A 20,450-nucleotide genomic window follows, 5' to 3' on the forward strand; every position below is an offset into this window, starting at 1 on the left:
AACATGGTTTAATATTCATAGAGAACGCTACAGATTGTCTCAGGTAACATTCCTGTCCATAGACTGTAATGTGTCAGTAATAATGTGTATATTTGACAGGAATGCTGTGTTACATTGCGTATGGACGGTAATAACTACTGTGTCTGTTAATGAGAGGAAGGTGAGTGACGATGCCTTGTGTTGCTTGAAAGAAAGACGATGAATGAGAGATTTGTAAGTTCATTTTTTTTTTATGTGTCCAGTTCCTGCTGGATGACTGCAGGTACTGATTTACCTTCTTTAAAAAAAACGTTCATACATTTATTTGTGCATTTTTTTTGTAAAAAAAATCTAATTAAAGGGAATTAAATAAAAGCTTTTAATTAAATTAAATTAAAGCTTTTTGATAATCATGAAATCATTTGTGTTCTATAAATGATTCACTGGTCCACGAATGACTTGCAGCAGACACACATATCAATGTAAACAGATTGAGGTGCTGGACCTTGTTCAGGGACAGAATGACAGATTTTTACCTTGTCAGCTCGGGGATTAGATCTTGCAACCTTTCGGTTACTAGTCCAACGCTCTAACCACTAGGCTCTCTGCTAGTAGTGATGGTGGCAGCCCTGGCTGTGTTGGGGACCCTCACCTGGCTCTACCTGGCCTTACGTCACAGAGACCCTGGTCAGACATGCTGAGGTGTTTGATCAGCCCAGGGTCTACACTGTAGAGTGTTCTGAGGACTATGAGAACTACAAACGCTACCCAGGTGGGTTTAAAACAACAGTTTTGTATTGAAGCCACAATCTGTAAATGATGCATGCCATATAAAGAGTTTAGTTGAACTGGATGAATTCGTGCAAGGCTAGAATAACACCCTGAGTACTCTATGAATATGGTCATTCAAATATGCAAAATTCGTGGATTCATTTACCTGATGCCTTTCAGGAATGTTTTCAATTGCATTTTCTTTTTTTGTAATTGAAAGCCTTTATAAAACTGCTCTCTTGAGGTCATGCCACAGCATCTCAATAGGGTTGAGGTCAGGACTCTTATTGGGCCACTCCAGAATGTCTATTTTCTTCTGTTGAAGCCATCCTGTTGTTGATTTCCTTGGGTTTTTCCTTGGGTTTGTTGATTTCCTTGGGTTTTGGGTCGTTGTCCTGTTGCATCAACCAACTTCTGTTGAGCTTCAATTGGCAGACAGATAACCATACAATCTCCTGGAAAATGTCTTGATAAACTTGGGAATTCATTTTTTCATCGATGATAGCAAGCTGTCCAGGCCCTGAGGCAGTACAGCAGCCCCAAGCCATGACACTCCCTCCACCATACTTTACAGTTGGGATGAGGTTTTGATGTTGGTGTGCTGTGCCATTTTTAGTTTAAGCACACTATGTTTGTCTGTTGTGACTTAGATAAAGATTTGATCAAATTTGATGACCAATTTCTGCAGAAATCCAGGTAAATCCAAAGGGTTCACATACTTCTTGCCATGGTAACTGCTCTGCCATTCATGTGCATTGGCTTCCCTCTAGTGGTGATTTGAACAAAGATGAACAGGCAGGCGGAAGTTTCTACTGGGATGTTACAGCTGATGTAAGATACTCTTTCCCCCTCCCAGGATGCACTCCTCATACAGACAACTCAGTGACCAGGGAGGAGGCCATGGCCCTCAGTTCAGAATCCCTCACCTCCTACCCCCACCTCTCTCTCTTTCTGTCACGTATCTATCTACTCTATTAGGTTGGCAGAGAGGGGGCTGGTTCAGATGGAGGGGTGAGTATCTACTTTTAGTAAGAAATATTTGAACTGAAACAGGACCAGGGAAGAGCTTGGATGAAGACTGTTGCTCAGACTCCAGTTGTACCTTTCCTCTGTCTCCACTAGAGGTCAGGGTGGTTCAACTATAGTTCTATGAGCTCAATATCCAAAGTTCAGTTCCGATGGGCTGATGTAGTTACTGTGTAATCCTATCGTTCATGGCTGCTTGGTTGACCCCTCTCCGTCCTCTCTCCCCTCCACCCTATGTAGACCTGTTGTCCATGGCTGCTTGGTTAACCCCTCTCCATCCTCTCTCCCCTCCACCCTATGTAGACCTGTTGTCCATGGCTGCTTGGTTGACCCCTCTCCGTCCTCTCTCCCCTCCACCCTATGTAGACCTGTTGTCCATGGCTGCTTGGTTGACCCCTCTCCGTCCTCTCTCCCCTCCACCCTATGTAGACCTGTTGTTCATGGCTGCTTGGTTGACCCCTCTCCGTCCTCTCTCCCCTCCACCCTATGTAGACCTGTTGTCCATGGCTGCTTGGTTGACCCCTCTCCGTCCTCTCTCCCCTCCACCCTATGTAGACCTGTTGTTCATGGCTGCTTGGTTGACCCCTCTCCATCCTCTCTCCCCTCCACCCTATGTAGACCTGTTGTTCATGGCTGCTTGGTTGACCCCTCTCAATCCTCTCTCCCCTCCACCCTATGTAGACCTGTTGTTCATGGCTGCTTGGTTGACCCCTCTCCGTCCTCTCTCCCCTCCACCCTATGTAGACCTGTTGTTCATGGCTGCTTGGTTGACCCCTCTCCGTCCTCTCTCCCCTCCACCCTATGTAGACCTGTTGTCCATGGCTGCTTGGTTGACCCCTCTCCGTCCTCTCTCCCCTCCACCCTATGTAGACCTGTTGTCCATGGCTGCTTGGTTGACCCCTCTCCGTCCTCTCTCCCCTCCACCCTATGTAGACCTGTTGTCCATGGCTGCTTGGTTGACCCCTCTCCGTCCTCTCTCCCCTCCACCCTATGTAGACCTGTTGTCCATGGCTGCTTGGTTGACCCCTCTCCGTCCTCTCTCCCCTCCACCCTATGTAGACCTGTTGTCCATGGCTGCTTGGTTGACCCCTCTCCGTCCTCTCTCCCCTCCACCCTATGTAGACCTGTTGTCCATGGCTGCTTGGTTGACCCCTCTCCGTCCTCTCTCCCCTCCACCCTATGTAGACCTGTTGTTCATGGCTGCTTGGTTGACCCCTCTCCGTCCTCTCTCCCCTCCACCCTATGTAGACCTGTTGTTCATGGCTGCTTGGTTGACCCCTCTCCGTCCTCTCTCCCCTCCACCCTATGTAGACCTGTTGTTCATGGCTGCTTGGTTGACCCCTCTCCGTCCTCTCTCCCCTCCACCCTATGTAGACCTGTTGTTCATGGCTGCTTGGTTGACCCCTCTCCGTCCTCTCTCCCCTCCACCCTATGTAGACCTGTTGTTCATGGCTGCTTGGTTGACCCCTCTCCGTCCTCTCTCCCCTCCACCCTATGTAGACCTGTTGTTCATGGCTGCTTGGTTGACCCCTCTCCGTCCTCTCTCCCCTCCACCCTATGTAGACCTGTTGTTCATGGCTGCTTGGTTGACCCCTCTCCGTCCTCTCTCCCCTCCACCCTATGTAGACCTGTTGTTCATGGCTGCTTGGTTGACCCCTCTCCGTCCTCTCTCCCCTCCACCCTATGTAGACCTGTTGTCCATGGCTGCTTGGTTGACCCCTCTCCGTCCTCTCTCCCCTCCACCCTATGTAGACCTGTTGTTCATGGCTGCTTGGTTGACCCCTCTCCGTCCTCTCTCCCCTCCACCCTATGTAGACCTGTTGTCCATGGCTGCTTGGTTGACCCCTCTCCGTCCTCTCTCCCCTCCACCCTATGTAGACCTGTTGTTCATGGCTGCTTGGTTGACCCCTCTCCGTCCTCTCTCCCCTCCACCCTATGTAGACCTGTTGTTCATGGCTGCTTGGTTGACCCCTCTCCGTCCTCTCTCCCCTCCACCCTATGTAGACCTGTTGTTCATGGCTGCTTGGTTGACCCCTCTCCGTCCTCTCTCCCCTCCACCCTATGTAGACCTGTTGTTCATGGCTGCTTGGTTGACCCCTCTCCGTCCTCTCTCCCCTCCACCCTATGTAGACCTGTTGTCCATGGCCTGTTAAGATACTGTTGTGAGGGGAGAGGAAGCAGCAGGGCACATTAAAAAACACATATATATATATATATTTACTGATTAGTGAGAGAGAGCAGAGTATCCCTGGGTAGCTGACAAAACAACAATAACAAGTGAAGGACAGAGAGGTAGACTGAAATAAGTCCTAATAGATTGCTTGTTTTCTCATTCTCTTTTTGGCCTCGCCAGGCTTCCATCCTGGACCTGCACTCTGGGGCTCTGTCGATGGGGAAGCTGTTTGTCAACATCTACAGGTCTCTCGCTGTCTCCGTCCCCTAACTAACCTAACTATTAATGATGTCACTCGCTCTCTCCGTCCCCTAACTAACCTAACTATTAATGATGTCTCTCGCTCTCTCCGTCCCCTAACTAACCTAACTATTAATGATGTCTCTCGCTCTCTCCGTCCCCTAACTAACCTAACTATTAATGATGTCACTCGCTCCATCTGGCTTCCACAACATCTACAGGTCTCTCGCTCTCTCCGTCCCCTAACTAACCTAACTATTAATGATGTCACTCGCTCTCTCCGTCCCCTAACTAACCTAACTATTAATGATGTCACTCGCTCTCTCCGTCCCCTAACTAACCTAACTATTAATGATGTCACTCGCTCTATCTGGCTTCCACAACATCTACAGGTCTCTCGCTCTCTCCGTCCCCTAACTAACCTAACTATTAATGATGTCACTCGCTCCATCTGGCTTCCACAACATCTACAGGTCTCTCGCTCTCTCCGTCCCCTAACTAACCTAACTATTAATGATGTCACTCGCTCTCCGTCCCCTAACTAACCTAACTATTAATGATGTCACTCGCTCCATCTGGCTTCCACAACAGTGGCATCTCCTGCCTAGCAATCTGCCTGCTTCTTCTTTATCCTGCTCTGTTTGGATAGCTTCTCTGTCATGGCCTCTTGGGTAATTGTGCACTGTGCTGTCTGTGTTGCCGGATGGTAATAGATGCTAATATCCCTGTTCTGTTCTCTCTGGCTGGCTGGTGGTTGGTGACGGCTGGTGACAGGCACTTTAGAGAGCAGATAATGGATGTATTCTCTGAAGAGGATGTCCGACTCAACAGGTTGGTGTGTTTGTAGTTAGGTTTCCATTCAATTTGCAACAGATTTTAATGCGAATATTCTAAAATATGCATAAAACACAAAATGCTAATTTTCCAACCAGATATGTGTTTCCATCAAATTGACTTGTTGCAGGTAAAAGTCTGTGGGTCTTGATGTAGTTCACATAAATGTACTTTTATGGTTAAATATAAAAAATTAAAAACAGTTCAATTGGTTTCCATCGCATTTCAATTGTTTGTGCGTGTCTGTGAATACAATTTACATGCCCAGGTTACTGTTCAGCACATTTACAAGAAGCCCCTGTATAATTTTCTTTAATAGATAGACTGACTGTTTCATTGGTTGATTTTTGATTTGGGGATTGATTGACTACTTCCACCCTCCAGGGAGGTGCGTGGTCGTATCCAGGCAGTGGTAGCAACGACCTTTGACCTGGACCCACCTCTTCTGTACCTCACCGAGCCCACCTTCTTCTCACGCGTCAACAGCGCTCTGGCCAAGACACAGCAAGACGAGCACTGGCACCTTCACATAGACAAAGTAAGACAACATTATAGAAGGTAAGGTTATATATACACACACACAGACAGTTTTTTCTGCGTTATCCTGTGTCATGAATTACCTTTTAGTTTTGAAGTCAAGACGTATTCAAGCGTCATAGCATCCCACAATGCAATGAGGGACCCCTTCTTCTATTTCACACAATAGCTGACACACTGGCTGTGGCAAGACTCTTCTAAACCAAAGGCAACACTTTCCTCCTGTTTAAATATCCCCTTTAATATTCATGAAACAGATTTGATATACATGTAAATAAGCTGAAACTGTTTTGTACAGCAGTTCAGTATCAATGACTTTGTAAAACGTATGGAAGGAACACTAAAACATAGTAAAGGTGAAGAGTAACACTTCTCATTCGTTTAGGTTTTTTTGTGATTTTAAATATGGTCTTGACGATAGGTTCATAGTTCACCTTAAATTCAATATTTTCTGTGAATGCGGCTTTGATTGCACCACGTGAATGAATCTCATTACTGTTTAGCCAGCAGGGCAATAGAATGAAGTGATCATTTCATACTAGATTCCTCCCGTTCGCTATTCCTGTCTCGACTGTGGACCTCAGCAAAGCAAACTTTGTAATTCATTGGGTTATTCATTTTATAGCGCTCTTCGTGCTTTTAATCCACGTTAAACACTACAGAAAACGGCTCCCGATGGAAATGTCTGAATGTTTCTTATCTGTTTGCTAACGTGTGTGTTTTCCCATCTTTGAGCATTGTTCATTTGCTAGTGCTCCCTAATCAGTTTGTGTGTGTCTCTGGGAATCGGTCATTTGTATTTTTCACCATTGTTTATTTTCTGGTGCCTCAATCATTTCTGGTCATATCCCATAGTCTTTCACAATATTAATTTTTGTCACCTTATCATCTCTCTCTCTCTGTCTCTCTCTCTCTCTCGGCTCCTCAACAGCTGGAGAAAAACAATGTCATCCTAAAACCCCCCAGCACTCTCCCCCATCTGTCCCCTTCCCCCTTCGCCATCCTAGGTGTATTTGGCCCAACCTAATTTAAATGTAAATGGCTTTCGGCGTCTTTTTGGTTCCCTCCCCAATCGATCACACTGCTAAGGTGGATTCCTACACCCCTGGCCTCTCTGCTGCAAGGTGACTGTTCTCTCTACAGCTCCCAGCACTAATCTAATGTCTGACAGGAAGACGTGGGGAAACCAATGTATAACACTGTGATTCTTATTCAGAACTCTGTCCATGATCATCCAGAAGACACTTGATTATTTTCTCAGCCAATCAACAGCAGACAAATCCATGGAATAATAGTTGACCTATTCAATTGGTCAGCTTGTCACATTCTATGCGAGAAAATTATATACATCTTGAGGCGCTTTCTAATTGCGAGTGGCACAGGGAGATAAACAGCCCAGTCAATGCACAACGTCCTTAATGTAGTTGTGAGAAAAAACACACTTTTAAAAGCGGTCCCTGTCTCTCTCCCTCTGTCCCGGGTCCCTGTCCCCATCTCTGTCCCGGGTCCCTGTCCCCATCTCTGTCCCGGTCCCTGTCCCTGTCTCACTCCCTCTGTCCCTGTCCCTGTCTCACTCCCTCTGTCCCGGTCCCTGTCCCTGTCTCTCTCCCTCTGTCCCTGTCTCTCTCCCTCTGTCCCGGGTCTATGTCCCTGTCCCTGTCTCTCCCTCTGTCCCGGGTCTATGTCCCTGTCCCTGTCTCTCTCCCTCTGTCCCTGTCCCTGTCTCTCTCCCTCTGTCCCTGTCTCTCTCCCTCTGTCCCGGGTCTATGTCCCTGTCTCTCTTCCTCTGTCCCGGTCTCTCTCCCTCTGTCCCTGTCCCTGTCTCTCTCCCTCTGTCCCTGTCCCTGTCTCTCTCCATCTGTCCCTGTCTCTCTCCCTCTGTCCCGGTCCCTGTCTCTCTCCCTCTGTCCCTGTCTCTCTCCCTCTCCCTCTGTCTCTCTCCCTCTGTCCCTGTCCCTTTCTCTCTCCCTCTGTCCCGGTCCCTGTCTCTCTCCGTCTGTCCCTGTCCCTGTCTCTCTCCCTCTGTCCGGGTCCCTGTCTCCCTCCCTCTGTCCCTGTCTCTCTCCCTCTGTCCCGGATCTATGTCCCTGTCCCTGTCTCTCTTCCTCTGTCCCGGTTTCTCTCCCTCTGTCCCTGTCCCTGTCTCTCTCCCTCTGTCCCGGTCTCTCTCCCTCTGTCCCTGTCCCTGTCTCTCTCCCTCTGTCCCTGTCCCTGTCTCTCTCCATCTGTCCCTGTCTCTCTCCCTCTGTCCCGGTCCCTGTCTCTCTCCCTCTGTCCCTGTCTCTCTCCCTCTCCCTCTGTCTCTCTCCCTCTGTCCCTGTCCCTTTCTCTCTCCCTCTGTCCCGGTCCCTGTCTCTCTCCGTCTGTCCCTGTCCCTGTCTCTCTCCCTCTGTCCGGGTCCCTGTCTCCCTCCCTCTGTCCCTGTCTCTCTCCCTCTGTCCCGGATCTATGTCCCTGTCCCTGTCTCTCTTCCTCTGTCCCGGTTTCTCTCCCTCTGTCCCTGTCCCTGTCTCTCTCCCTCTGTCCCTGTCCCTGTCTCTCTCCATCTGTCCCTGTCTCTCTCCCTCTGTCCCTGTCCCTGTCTCTCTCCATCTGTCCCTGTCCCTGTCTCTCTCCCTCTGTCCGGGTCCCTGTCTCCCTCCCTCTGTCCCTGTCTCTCTCCCTCTGTCCCGGATCTATGTCCCTGTCCCTGTCTCTCTTCCTCTGTCCCGGTTTCTCTCCCTCTGTCCCTGTCCCTGTCTCTCTCCCTCTGTCCCTGTCCCTGTCTCTCTCCATCTGTCCCTGTCTCTCTCCCTCTGTCCCTGTCCCTGTCTCTCTCCCTCTGTCCCTGTCCCTTTCTCTCTCCCTCTGTCCCCGTCCCTGTCTCTCTCCATCTGTCCCTGTCCCTGTCTCTCTCCCTCTGTCCGGGTCCCTGTCTCCCTCCCTCTGTCCCTGTCTCTCTCCCTCTGTCCCGGGTCTATGCCCCTGTCCCCGTCTCTCTCCCTCTGTCCCTGTCTCTCTCCCTCTCCCTCTGTCTCTCTCCCTCTGTCCCTGTCCCTTTCTCTCTCCCTCTGTCCCGGTCCCTGTCTCTCTCCGTCTGTCCCTGTCCCTGTCTCTCTCCCTCTGTCCGGGTCCCTGTCTCCCTCCCTCTGTCCCTGTCTCTCTCCCTCTGTCCCGGATCTATGTCCCTGTCCCTGTCTCTCTTCCTCTGTCCCGGTTTCTCTCCCTCTGTCCCTGTCCCTGTCTCTCTCCCTCTGTCCCTGTCCCTGTCTCTCTCCATCTGTCCCTGTCTCTCTCCCTCTGTCCCTGTCCCTGTCTCTCTCCCTCTGTCCCTGTCCCTTTCTCTCTCCCTCTGTCCCCGTCCCTGTCTCTCTCCATCTGTCCCTGTCCCTGTCTCTCTCCCTCTGTCCGGGTCCCTGTCTCCCTCCCTCTGTCCCTGTCTCTCTCCCTCTGTCCCGGGTCTATGCCCCTGTCCCCGTCTCTCTCTCTCTGTCCCTGTCTCTCTCCCTCTGTCTCGGGTCTATGTCCCTGTCCCTGTCTCTCTCCCTCTGTCCCGGTCCCTGTCCCCATCTCTCTCCCTCTGTCCCAGTCCCCGTCTCTCTCTCTCTGTTCCTGTCTCTCTCCCTCTGTCCCCATCTCTCTCCCTTTGTCCCTGTCCCTGTCTCTCTCCCTCTGCCCCAGTCCCCGTCTCTCTCTCTGTCCCTGTCTCTCTCCCTCTGTCCCCATCTCTCTCCCTCTGTCCCAGTCCCTGCCCCATCACTCTCCCACTGTCCCTGTCTCTCTCCCTCTGTCCCGGATCTATGTCCATGTCCCCGTCTCACTCCCTCTGTCCCAGTCCCGTCTCTCTCTTTGTCCCCATCTCTCTCCCTCTGTCCCTGTCTCTCTCCCTCTGTCCCGGGTCTGGGTCCTGGTACCTGTCTCTCTCCCTCTGTCCCTGTCTCACTCTCTCTGTCCCTGTCCCTGTCCCTGTCTCTCTTCCTCTGTCCCAGTCCCTGTCTCTCTCCCTCTGTCCCGGGTCTATGTCCCTGTCCCTGTCTCTCTCCCTCTGTCCCTGTCTCTCTCCCTCTGTCCCGGGTCTATGTCCCTGTCCCTGTCTCTCTCCCTCTGTCCCTGTCTCTCTCCCTCTGTCCCGGGTCTATGTCCCTGTCCCTGTCTCTCTCCCTCTGTCCCTGTCCCTGTCTCTCTCCCTCTGTCCCTGTCTCTCTCCCTCTGTCCCGGGTCTATGTCCCTGTCCCTGTCTCTCTTCCTCTGTCCCTGTCCCTGTCTCTCTCCATCTGTCCCTGTCTCTCTCCCTCTGTCCCGGTCCCTGTCTCTCTCCCTCTGTCCCGGTCCCTGTCTCTCTCCCTCTGTCCCTGTCCCTGTCTCTCTCCCTCTGTCCCTGTCCCTTTCTCTCTCCCTCTGTCCCGGTCCCTGTCTCTCTCAGTCTGTCCCTGTCCCTGTCTCTCTCCCTCTGTCCGGGTCCCTGTCTCCCTCCCTCTGTCCCTGTCTCTCTCCCTCTGTCCCGGGTCTATGCCCCTGTCCCCATCTCACTCTCTGTCCCTGTCTCTCTCCCTCTGTCTCGGGTCTATGTCCCTGTCCCTGTCTCTCTCCCTCTGTCCCGGTCCCTGTCCCCATCTCTCTCCCTCTGTCCCAGTCCCCGTCTCTCTCTCTGTTCCTGTCTCTCTCCCTCTGTCCCCATCTCTCTTCCTCTGTCCCTGTCCCTGTCTCTCTCCCTCTGTCCCGGTCCCTGTCTCTCTCCCTCTGTCCCGGTCCCTGTCTCTCTCCCTCTGTCCCTGTCCCTGTCTCTCTCCCTCTGTCCCTGTCCCTTTCTCTCTCCCTCTGTCCCGGTCCCTGTCTCTCTCAGTCTGTCCCTGTCCCTGTCTCTCTCCCTCTGTCCGGGTCCCTGTCTCCCTCCCTCTGTCCCTGTCTCTCTCCCTCTGTCCCGGGTCTATGCCCCTGTCCCCGTCTCTCTCTCTGTCCCTGTCTCTCTCCCTCTGTCTCGGGTCTATGTCCCTGTCCCTGTCTCTCTCCCTCTGTCCCGGTCCCTGTCCCCATCTCTCTCCCTCTGTCCCAGTCCCCGTCTCTCTCTCTGTTCCTGTCTCTCTCCCTCTGTCCCCATCTCTCTCCCTTTGTCCCTGTCCCTGTCTCTCTCCCTCTGTCCCAGTCCCCGTCTCTCTCTCTGTCCCAGTCCCATCTCTCTCCCTTTGTCCCTGTCCCTGTCTCTCTCCCTCTGTCCCAGGTCTGGGTCCTGGTACATGTCTCTCTCCCTCTGTCCTTGTCTCTCTCCCTCTGTCCCAGGTCTATGTCCCTGTCCCCATATATCTCCCTCTGTCCCAGGTCCCTGTCTCTCTCCCTCTGTCCCTGTCTCTGTCCCGGGTCTATGTCACAGTCCCTGTCCCTGTCTCTCTCCCTCTGTCCCAGATCCCCGTCTCTCTCTCTCTCTCTCTCCCTCTGTCCCCGATCCCCGTCTCTCTCTCTCTCTGTCTCTGTCCCCGTCTCTCTCTCTGTCTCTGTCCCCGTCTCTCTCTCCCTCTGTCCCCGATCCCGTCTCTCTCTCTGTCTCTGTCCCCGTCTCTCTCTCTGTCTCTCTCTCTGTCTCTGTCCCCGTCTCTCTCTCTGCCTCTCCCTCTGTCCCCGTCCCTGTCTCTGTCCCCGTTTCTCTCTCTGTCCCCGTCTCTCTCTCTGTCCCCATCTCTCTCTCTGTCCCCGTCTCTCTCTCTGTCCCCATCTCTCTCTCTGTCCCCGTCTCTCTCTCTGTCTCTGTCCCAGTCTCTCTCTCTGTCCCCGTCTCTCTCTCTGTCCCCATCTCTGTCTCTGTCCCCGTCTCTCTCTCTGTCTCTGTCCCCGTCTCTCTCTCTGTCTCTGTCCCAGTCTCTCTCTCTGTCTCTGTCCCCGTCTCTCTCTCTGTCTCTGTCCCCGTCTCTCTCTCTGTCTCTGTCCCCGTCTCTCTCTCTGTCTCTGTCCCAGTCTCTCTCTCTGTCTCTGTCCCAGTCTCTCTCTCTGTCCCTGTCTCACTCTCCCCTTTCTCTCTATCCTGCTCTGGATGTATCCGCCTCTCCTAGTTGCTGAAACTCCTCTCTTCTCTTTTCTGGACTATGGATATCTCTTTTCTTTCACATCTCATGGAATTGAGTTCAGTGTTTGATGTGACAGACCTTCAGACACGTAGCCAAAGTATTATTGTTATGAAATAGAGCCGGTACTCAAGAACTATATGAGAAGGTCCGGTCACACACATTTCCCAGGTGGCAAATTTCCTGCATTCTGAACATTATTTCATGTCTTATGTGTGTTTATATGATACCAGAGGTCGAAGCCCGACCTGCGTAAAAAAAAAACCCACTACAGTATATATTTATTATTATTATTATTTATTTGGGACCTGTGGTCCGTTTTGACCCCGTTCTGGGTCCGGATCAGACCCGCCAGTTGAGTATCTATGACATCTAATGTTTTCTCTGCTAAGGGGGAGGAAAAGAGAGGGTGAGCCCTGAACGGTTTGGGAGAGGGACTGCTGTGTACCTTCTCTGACCCAAGTCCTTTATTATTCAAAGAGATAAAAGCCATGTATGACAGGGAGGCGGTGGATGGAAAACTAAAGAAAGAGAGGGTCAGAACGGTTTGGAAGAGGGACCGCTGTGTGCCTTCTCTGACACCTTCAGAGTGACAGATGAGATGGAGCAGAACGTGAAACTGAACCGCCGGGATCTGGAGTGTCAGAGTGCCACTGCTTTATGAAGGGAGATGCAAAGGAAGAAGGATAAAAGAGAGCGAGACGAGAGTCAAACAGGAATCATGATGTTACACCGGATCAGTCATTTTCCTCCATGTAAATCCACCTCCACTTCGCCAGATTCATAACCAGATGTATCCAAGTGGCACCTTGAGGTGAGGTGGAGGACTGACAGGCCCTCCTGCCTTGACGAGAGGAAGTTGGCTAACCACATTACACCACAGCCAACTCTACAATCTCAAAGTGGGTGACGTGGAAGAGACTCGTGCCGTTGTCTTGAACGGCGATCACCTCATCTGTGGTCTGATGAGGCCGTGAACCTGCTATTAACAAGGCTGTTTGAGAAGGTGGTGTTGCTGAGTAGAGTTTAATCATGACTACAGGCAATCAGAAAGAGAAGAAACCGGAGGGATCAAATGGATAGCAGCAGCAGGTTGAGAGAGGTAGGAGGAGGGAGGGAAGAGAGGGAGGGAAGTGAAGAAGAGTGTGAAAGGGTGAAGAGCAGGGGGTAGAGAGCACGACAGAAGCAGGTTGAGAGAGGAAGGAGGAGGGAGGGAAGAGAGGGAGGGAAGTGAAGAAGAGTGTGAAAGGGTGAAGAGCGGGGGTAGAGAGCACGACAGAAACAGGTTGAGAGAGATTGAAGGGAGGATGGATGAAAGAGGAAGAGGTAAATATTTTGAAGGGCAAGGAAGATGAGAAGAAAAGGAGAGCGAGAGAGTCCATTACTTTAACACATAATTCAACCCAAACACTTAAATATATTTATGAAATTCAGAGATGTAAACTTTAAAATCAGATGACTAACTCACCCGGCAGTTTGTGGAGAAAGAAAACAAAATGGCAGTGTGGGAGGAATAGATTCATTGTCTGAAGGATATCGATATGTTTCTGCTGATGAGAGCATGGGTGGCTGATGTTAGGCTGATAGGGTGATAGGCTGGTGTTAGGGTGATAGGGTGATAGACTGGTGTTAGGGTGATAGACTGGTGTTAGGGTGATAGGCTGGTGATAGACTGGTGTTAGGGTGATAGGGTGATAGACTGGTGTTAGGGTGATAGGCTGGTGTTAGGGTGATAGGGTGATAGACTGGTGTTAGGGTGATAGGGTGATAGACTGGTGTTAGGGTGATAGGCTGGTGTTAGGGTGATAGGCTGGTGATAGACTGGTGTTAGGGTGATAGACTGGTGTTAGGGTGATAGACTGGTGTTAGGGTGATAGACTGGTGTTAGGGTGATAGGCTGGTGATAGGGTGATAGACAGGTGTTAGGGTGATAGACTGGTGTTAGGGTGATAGGCTGGTGTTAGGGTGATAGGCTGGTGATAGGCTGGTGTTAGGGTGATAGGCTGGTGATAGACTGGTGATAGACTGGTGTTAGGGTGATAGACTGGTGTTAGGGTGATAGACTGGTGTTAGGGTGATAGGCTGGTGATAGACTGGTGTTAGGGTGATAGACTGGTGTCAGGGTGATAGACTGGTGTTAGGGTGATAGACTGGCGATAGGCTGGTGTTAGGGTTATAGACTAGTGTTAGGGTGATAGACTGGTGTTAGGGTGATAGACTGGTGTTAGGGTGATAGGCTGGTGATAGGGTGATAGACAGGTGTTAGGGTGATAGACTGGTGTTAGGGTGATAGGCTGGTGTTAGGGTGATAGGCTGGTGTTAGGGTGATAGGCTGGTGATAGGCTGGTGTTAGGGTGATAGGCTGGTGATAGACTGGTGTTAGGGTGATAGACTGGTGTTAGGGTGATAGACTGGTGTTAGGGTAATAGGCTGGTGATAGACTGGTGTTAGGGTGATAGACTGGTGTCAGGGTGATAGACTGGTGTTAGGGTGATAGACTGGCGATAGGCTGGTGTTAGGGTTATAGACTAGTGTTAGGGTGATAGACTGGTGTTAGGGTGATAGACTAGTGTTAGGGTGATAGATTGGTGTTAGGGTGATAGACTGGTGTTAGGGTGATAGACTGGCGATAGGCTGGTGTTAGGGTTGTAGGATGGTGTTAGGGTGATAGACTGGTGTTAGGGTGATAGACTAGTGTTAGGGTGATAGACTGGTGTTAGGGTGATAGGCTGGTATTAGGGTGATAGACTGGTGTTAGAGTGATAGACTGGTGTTAGGGTGATAGGCTGGTGATAGACTGGTGTTAGGGTGATAGACTGGTGTCAGGGTGATAGACTGGTGTTAGGGTGATAGACTGGCGATAGGCTGGTGTTAGGGTTATAGACTAGTGTTAGGGTGATAGACTGGTGTTAGGGTGATAGACTAGTGTTAGGGTGATAGATTGGTGTTAGGGTGATAGACTGGTGTTAGGGTGATAGGCTGGTGTTAGTGTGATAGACTGGTGTTAGGGTGATAGACAGGTGTTAGGGTGATAGACTGGTGTTAGGGTGATAGGCTGGTGTTAGGGTGATAGGCTGGTGATAGACTGGTGTTAGGGTGATAGGCTGGTGATAGACTGGTGTTAGGGTGATAGGCTGCTGTTAGGTTGATAGACTAGGGTTAGGGTGATAGACTGGTGTTAGGGTGATAGGCTGGTATTAGGGTGATAGACTGGTGTTAGGAAGATAGACTGGTGTTAGGATGATAGACTGCTGTTAGGATGATTAGGCTGCTGTTAGTGTGATAGACTGGTGTTAGTGTGATAGACTGGTGTTAGGATGATAGGCTGGTGATAGACTGGTGTTAGGGTGATAGACTGGTGTTAGGGTGATAGACTGGTGTTAGGGTGATAGGCTGGTGTTAGGGTGATAGGCTGGTATTAGGGTGATAGACTGGTGTTAGAGTGATAGACTGGTGTTAGGGTGATAGGCTGCTGTTAGGTTGATAGACTGGTGATAGAGTGATATACTGGTGTTAGGGTGATAGACAGGTGTTAGGGTGATAGACTGGTGTTAGGGTGATAGGCTGGTGATAGACTGGTGTTAGGGTGATAGGCTGGTGATAGACTGGTGTTAGGGTGATAGGCTGCTGTTAGGTTGATATACTGGTGTTAGGGTGATAGACTGGTGTTAGGGTGATAGACTGGTGTTAGGGTGATAGACTGGTGTTAGGGTGATAGACTGCTGTTAGGGTGATAGGCTGGTGTTAGTGTGATAGACTGGTGTTAGGGTGATAGACAGGTGTTAGGGTGATAGACTGGTGTTAGGGTGATAGGCTGGTGTTAGGGTGATAGGCTGGTGATAGACTGGTGTTAGGGTGATAGGCTGGTGATAGACTGGTGTTAGGGTGATAGGCTGCTGTTAGGTTGATAGACTAGGGTTAGGGTGATAGACTGGTGTTAGGGTGATAGGCTGGTATTAGGGTGATAGACTGGTGTTAGGAAGATAGACTGGTGTTAGGATGATAGACTGCTGTTAGGATGATTAGGCTGCTGTTAGTGTGATAGACTGGTGTTAGTGTGATAGACTGGTGTTAGGATGATAGGCTGGTGATAGACTGGTGTTAGGGTGATAGACTGGTGTTAGGGTGATAGACTGCTGTTAGTGTGATAGACTGGTGTTAGTGTGATAGACTGGTGTTAGGATGATAGGCTGGTGATAGACTGGTGTTAGGGTGATAGACTGGTGTTAAGGTTAAGCATCATCTATTGTCTACATGGTTAGATGAGTCATACACCTTCCTGTCAATAGTCTGAAGTAGCTCTCTCTTCCTCCTTCCTTTGTCTCCTTTTCTACATTCCCACTGCTTGCTCCCATGTGGTCTGTTCATATGAAGAGACCACAGATACTTTTGAGATGCACCTTTGTACTTTATCTGGTAGACAGAACACTTATCTACTTCATGTTCAATGACGGTGTTTTCACAGGCAGCCCAATTTTGATCGTTTGCCCAATTTTGGGTCTTTTTGACCAATCAGATCAGATACTCTCTGTCTCTGTCTTTCTCTCTGTATCTGTCTGTCTCTGTCTGTCTCTCTCTGTCTCTCTGTATCAGTCTGTCTCAGTCTGTCTCTCTCTGTCTCTCTCTGTCTCTCTGTATCAGTCTGTCTCAGTCTGTCTCTGTCTGTCTCTCTGTCTCTGTCTGTCTCTGTCAGTCTCTGTATCTGTCTGTCTCTCTGTCTTGGTCTGTCTCTCTGTATCTGCCTGTCTCTCTGTATCTGTCTGTCTCTCTGTCTCTGTCTGTCTCTCTGTCTCTCTCTGTCGCTGTCTGTCTCTCTCTGTCGCTGTCTGTCTCTGTCTGTCTCTCTGTCGCTGTCTGGGACTGTCTCTCTGTCTCTCTGTCTGGGTCTGTCTCTCTGTCTCTGTCTGGGTCTGTCTCTTTGTCTCTGTCTGGGTCTGTCTCTCTGTCTCTGTCTGGGTCTGTCTCTCTGTTTATGTCTGGGTCTCTGTCTCTCTGTCTCTCTGTCTCTCTGTCTCTCTGTCTCTGTTAGCTGTCACCTTACTGTTTCTGTCCTTTTTCTCATTGTGTTGTTTTTCAGAGCGTAAATTCTATTACCTAACGCCTGGCACTGATTTCCCCTGCCGTCCTCTGCTAGACAGCTAGGGGTATTTCTATAGAACACACACACCACACACACAACCATCCTCCCAGGAAATGCTCTTTTAAACAACCAGAAAACAATTTCAGCTTTATGTTAAAAATTTAATGACACTCACTTTTTTTACAAAAACACAAAGTTCTGCCCTAGAATGACACTGGCATGGTTATGTAAACAGCTCAGCACAGTCTGGAGCAGAAACATTGAGTGGATCAACTTTTTTAAGGAGCTTTTAAATTATTTGACTTTCTCCTGCATCTATAGCTGACCCAGCCAATCAGCTCTGTTGGCCAACCCGCTCATATGACTACGTCTATGTTCAGACATTTCAAGAACATCTGTTTTTGCTGTTTCTTGTAAAGTGCTGGCTTGGGAGCTCACTACTATTTATTTATTGAACCTTTATGTAACTTCTACACCAGTCCACATCTCTCCATACTACTAGATTGTTACCTCCTCTCTGCCACTTCCTGTCACCTCATCTTGTTCCCCATCTCATCTTCTTGGCTCTTTTGTTTATCTCCAATGTATCTTTCTCTTATCTCTCTGTTTCTATACCATATTTTATCTACAGCCCATCTCTCCTTGTCCTCTCATCCTGTTTCTCTCGATTTCTCACTTCCCTTATAATCCACTATTTCTTCCATCCATCCTTCTTTCCTTTCTCCCTCTGGTCTTACTCTCCCTCTGGACTAACTCTCCCTCTGGTCTAACTCTCCCTCTGGTCTAACCAACTGCTCTCCCTCTGGTCTAACCAACTGCTCTCCCTCTGGTCTAACCAACTGCTCTCCCTCTGGTCTAACCAACTGCTCTCCCTCTGGTCTAACCAACTGCTCTCCCTCTGGTCTAACTCTCCCTCTGGTCTAACCAACTGCTCTCCCTCTGGTCTAACCAACTGCTCTCCCTCTGGTCTAACCAACTGCTCTCCCTCTGGTCTAACTCTCCCTCTGGTCTAACCAACTGCTCTCCCTCTGGTCTAACCAACTGCTCTCCCTCTGGTCTAACCAACTGCTCTCCCTCTGGTCTAACCAACTGCTCTCCCTCTGGTCTAACCAACTGCTCTCCCTCTGGTCTAACCAACTGCTCTCCCTCTGGTCTAACCAACTGCTCTCCCTCTGGTCTAACTCTCCCTCTGGTCTTACTCTCCCTCTGGTCTAACTCTCCCTCTGGTCTAACTCTCCCTCTGGTCTAACCAACTGCTCTCCCTCTGGTCTAACCAACTGCTCTCCCTCTGGTCTAACCAACTGCTCTCCCTCTGGTCTAACCTTCCCTCTGGTCTAACTCTCCCTCTGGTCTAACTCTCCCTCTGGTCTAACCAACTGCTCTCCCTCTGGTCTAACTCTCCCTCTGGTCTAACCAACTGCTCTCCAAGGATGGTCACCAGCCTATATCTCTCTTCTATCCCTCATTCCTACCCCCCCCCCCTTACTCTCTTCCGCTCCAGGGTCAGAGAGACATCAACCCATCTCTCTTCCATTCCTCTTTCTCTTCTCTTCCTCCTCCTCCAGGGTGAGTATAATTTTCTTCGGGGTCAGAGAACCTTCACCACGTAGAGCAGGTCTCGTTTGGGAACGCTCTACGCCATCACTGTCTGCTTCACCTGTGACCCCACCCACGCCATCGCAGACCCCGCCATTCCCATCACCTCTGTGTGACAGTGTCACCTGTAGACCTGGAGGACTCCTACAACAGAGGGAGAGGAGGGAGGGAGGGGAGAGAGGTGAGGAGGGAGGTGAGGGGGGAGGAGGGAGTGGGGAGGGAGGGAGGGAGGGGAGAGAGGTGAGGAGGGAGGGATGTGAGGGGAGAAAGGTGAGGAGGGAGGGCGGGAGGGGAGAGATGAGGAGGGAGGGAGGGAGGTGAGGAGGGAGGGAGGGAGGGGAGAGAGGTGAGGAGGGAGGGAGGGAGGGGAGAGAGGTGAGGAGGGAGGAAGGTGGGGAGAGAGGTGAGGAGGGAGGGAGGGAGGGGAGAGAGGTGAGGTGGGAGGGCGGGAGGGTAGAGAGGTGAGGAGGGAGGGCGGGAGGGAAGAGGTGAGGAGGGAGGGAAGGGAGAGAGGTGAGGAGGGAGGGCGGGAGGGGAGAGAGAGGGGGAAGGGAGAGAGGTGAGGAGGGAGGGCAGGAGGGGAGAGAGGTGAGGAGGGAGGGCGGGAGGGGAGGGGAGAGAGGTGAGAAGGGAGGGAGAGGTGAGGAGGGAGGGAGGGAGGGAGGGAGGGAGGGAGGGAGGGAGGGAGGGAGGGAGGGAGGGAGGGAGGGGGTGAAGAGGGACAGAGGGGTCAGATTTTTCGAGATAATTAGGGAACATCTGAAATATTTTTCTGATACTTCGGGAACATCTGAAATACTATATATAGTGTCTAATTAAAACAGAAATGTATGTTTTTTCTTTTCTATGTGGTGCTGATCACATCACTGACGGTAGAGGCGAGGAGAAGGACAAAGGAGAAGACATTATGAAAATGATTAAAATACACACTGGTCAGTTTTCCATACTCCAGTTCCACCCTCCTCCATCATGGGCTACAAAACCAAAACTGTCTCTGGATCAGTCTTTACGTGCCCGTTTTATCAGTGGCAAAAGAAACAAGGGTGTACTGCTACTCCATCACATTCCACTTACTATACAGTATGTTCTTCAGTCTAAATAAAGTTATATCAATGTTTTATCCTTTTTTGTTGTTCTGTGTCACGTTTCCATCCCATTGGTATTTCTGTATTGATTGTGCTGCAGAATGGGAGGAGGTGAGGGCTCTGGGAGTGTGGTGCCAGGAAAATAACCTCTCACTCAACATCAACAAAACAAAGGAGATTATCGTGGACTTCAGGAAACAGCAGAGGGAGCTACCCCCCCCCCCCCCCCCTATCCACATCGACGGGACCGCAGTGGAGAAGGTGGAAAGCCTCAAGTTCCTCGGCGTACACATAACTAACAAACTGAAATGGTCCAACCACACAGACAGTGTGGTGAAGAAGGCACAACAGCACCTCTTCAACCTCAGGAGGATGAAGAAATTAAAGCCCTTGCAAACTTTAAAAAAAGGGCAAACTACCTGCCCTCCAGGACATCTACAGCACCCGATGTCGCAGGAAGGCTAAAAATATCATCAAGGACAATAACCACCCGAACAACTGCCTGTTCACGCCGATATCATCCAGAAGGCGAGGTCAGTACAGGTGCATCAAAGCTGGGACCGAGAGACTGAAAAACAGCTTTTATCTCAAGGCCATCAGACGGTCACTAGCATATTAGAGGCTGCTGCCTATATATATATAGACTTGAAATCGCTGGCCACTTTTTAATAAATGTGACACTAGTCACTTTAATAATATTGACACATTTTGCATTACTCATCTCATGTATATACTGTATTCTATCCTATTCTACTGTATCTTAGTCTATTCCGCTCTGACACTGCTCGACCATATATTTACATATTCCTGATTCCTTTCCTTTAGAGGGTTAGGGTTAGATATGGTTAGATATTACTGCAATAACATCTGCTAAACACATATGTGACCAATAAGACATTATATTTGCTATTGATTATGTTGCAGAATGGGTCGTCTCCATCCCATTGGTATTTCTGTATTGATTATGTTGCAGAATGGGTCGTCTCCATCCCATTGGTATTTCTGTATTGATTATGTTGCAGAATGGGTCGTCTCCATCCCATTGGTATTTCTGTATTGATTATGTTGCAGAATGGGTCGTCTCCATCCCATTGGTA

At 50.1% G+C, this 20,450-nt stretch overlaps 1 pseudogene; it reads left to right on the forward strand.

Moving 5' to 3' along the window:
- Positions 1–252: 252 nt before the first annotated feature.
- Positions 253–19,386, forward strand: LOC109886177 (2-oxoglutarate and iron-dependent oxygenase domain-containing protein 3-like; annotated as a pseudogene).
- The last annotated feature ends 1,064 nt before the right edge of the window (positions 19,387–20,450 follow it).

The sequence above is a fragment of the Oncorhynchus kisutch genome, linkage group LG20 (assembly GCF_002021735.2).
Source record: "Oncorhynchus kisutch isolate 150728-3 linkage group LG20, Okis_V2, whole genome shotgun sequence".
NCBI lineage: Eukaryota > Metazoa > Chordata > Actinopteri > Salmoniformes > Salmonidae > Oncorhynchus > Oncorhynchus kisutch.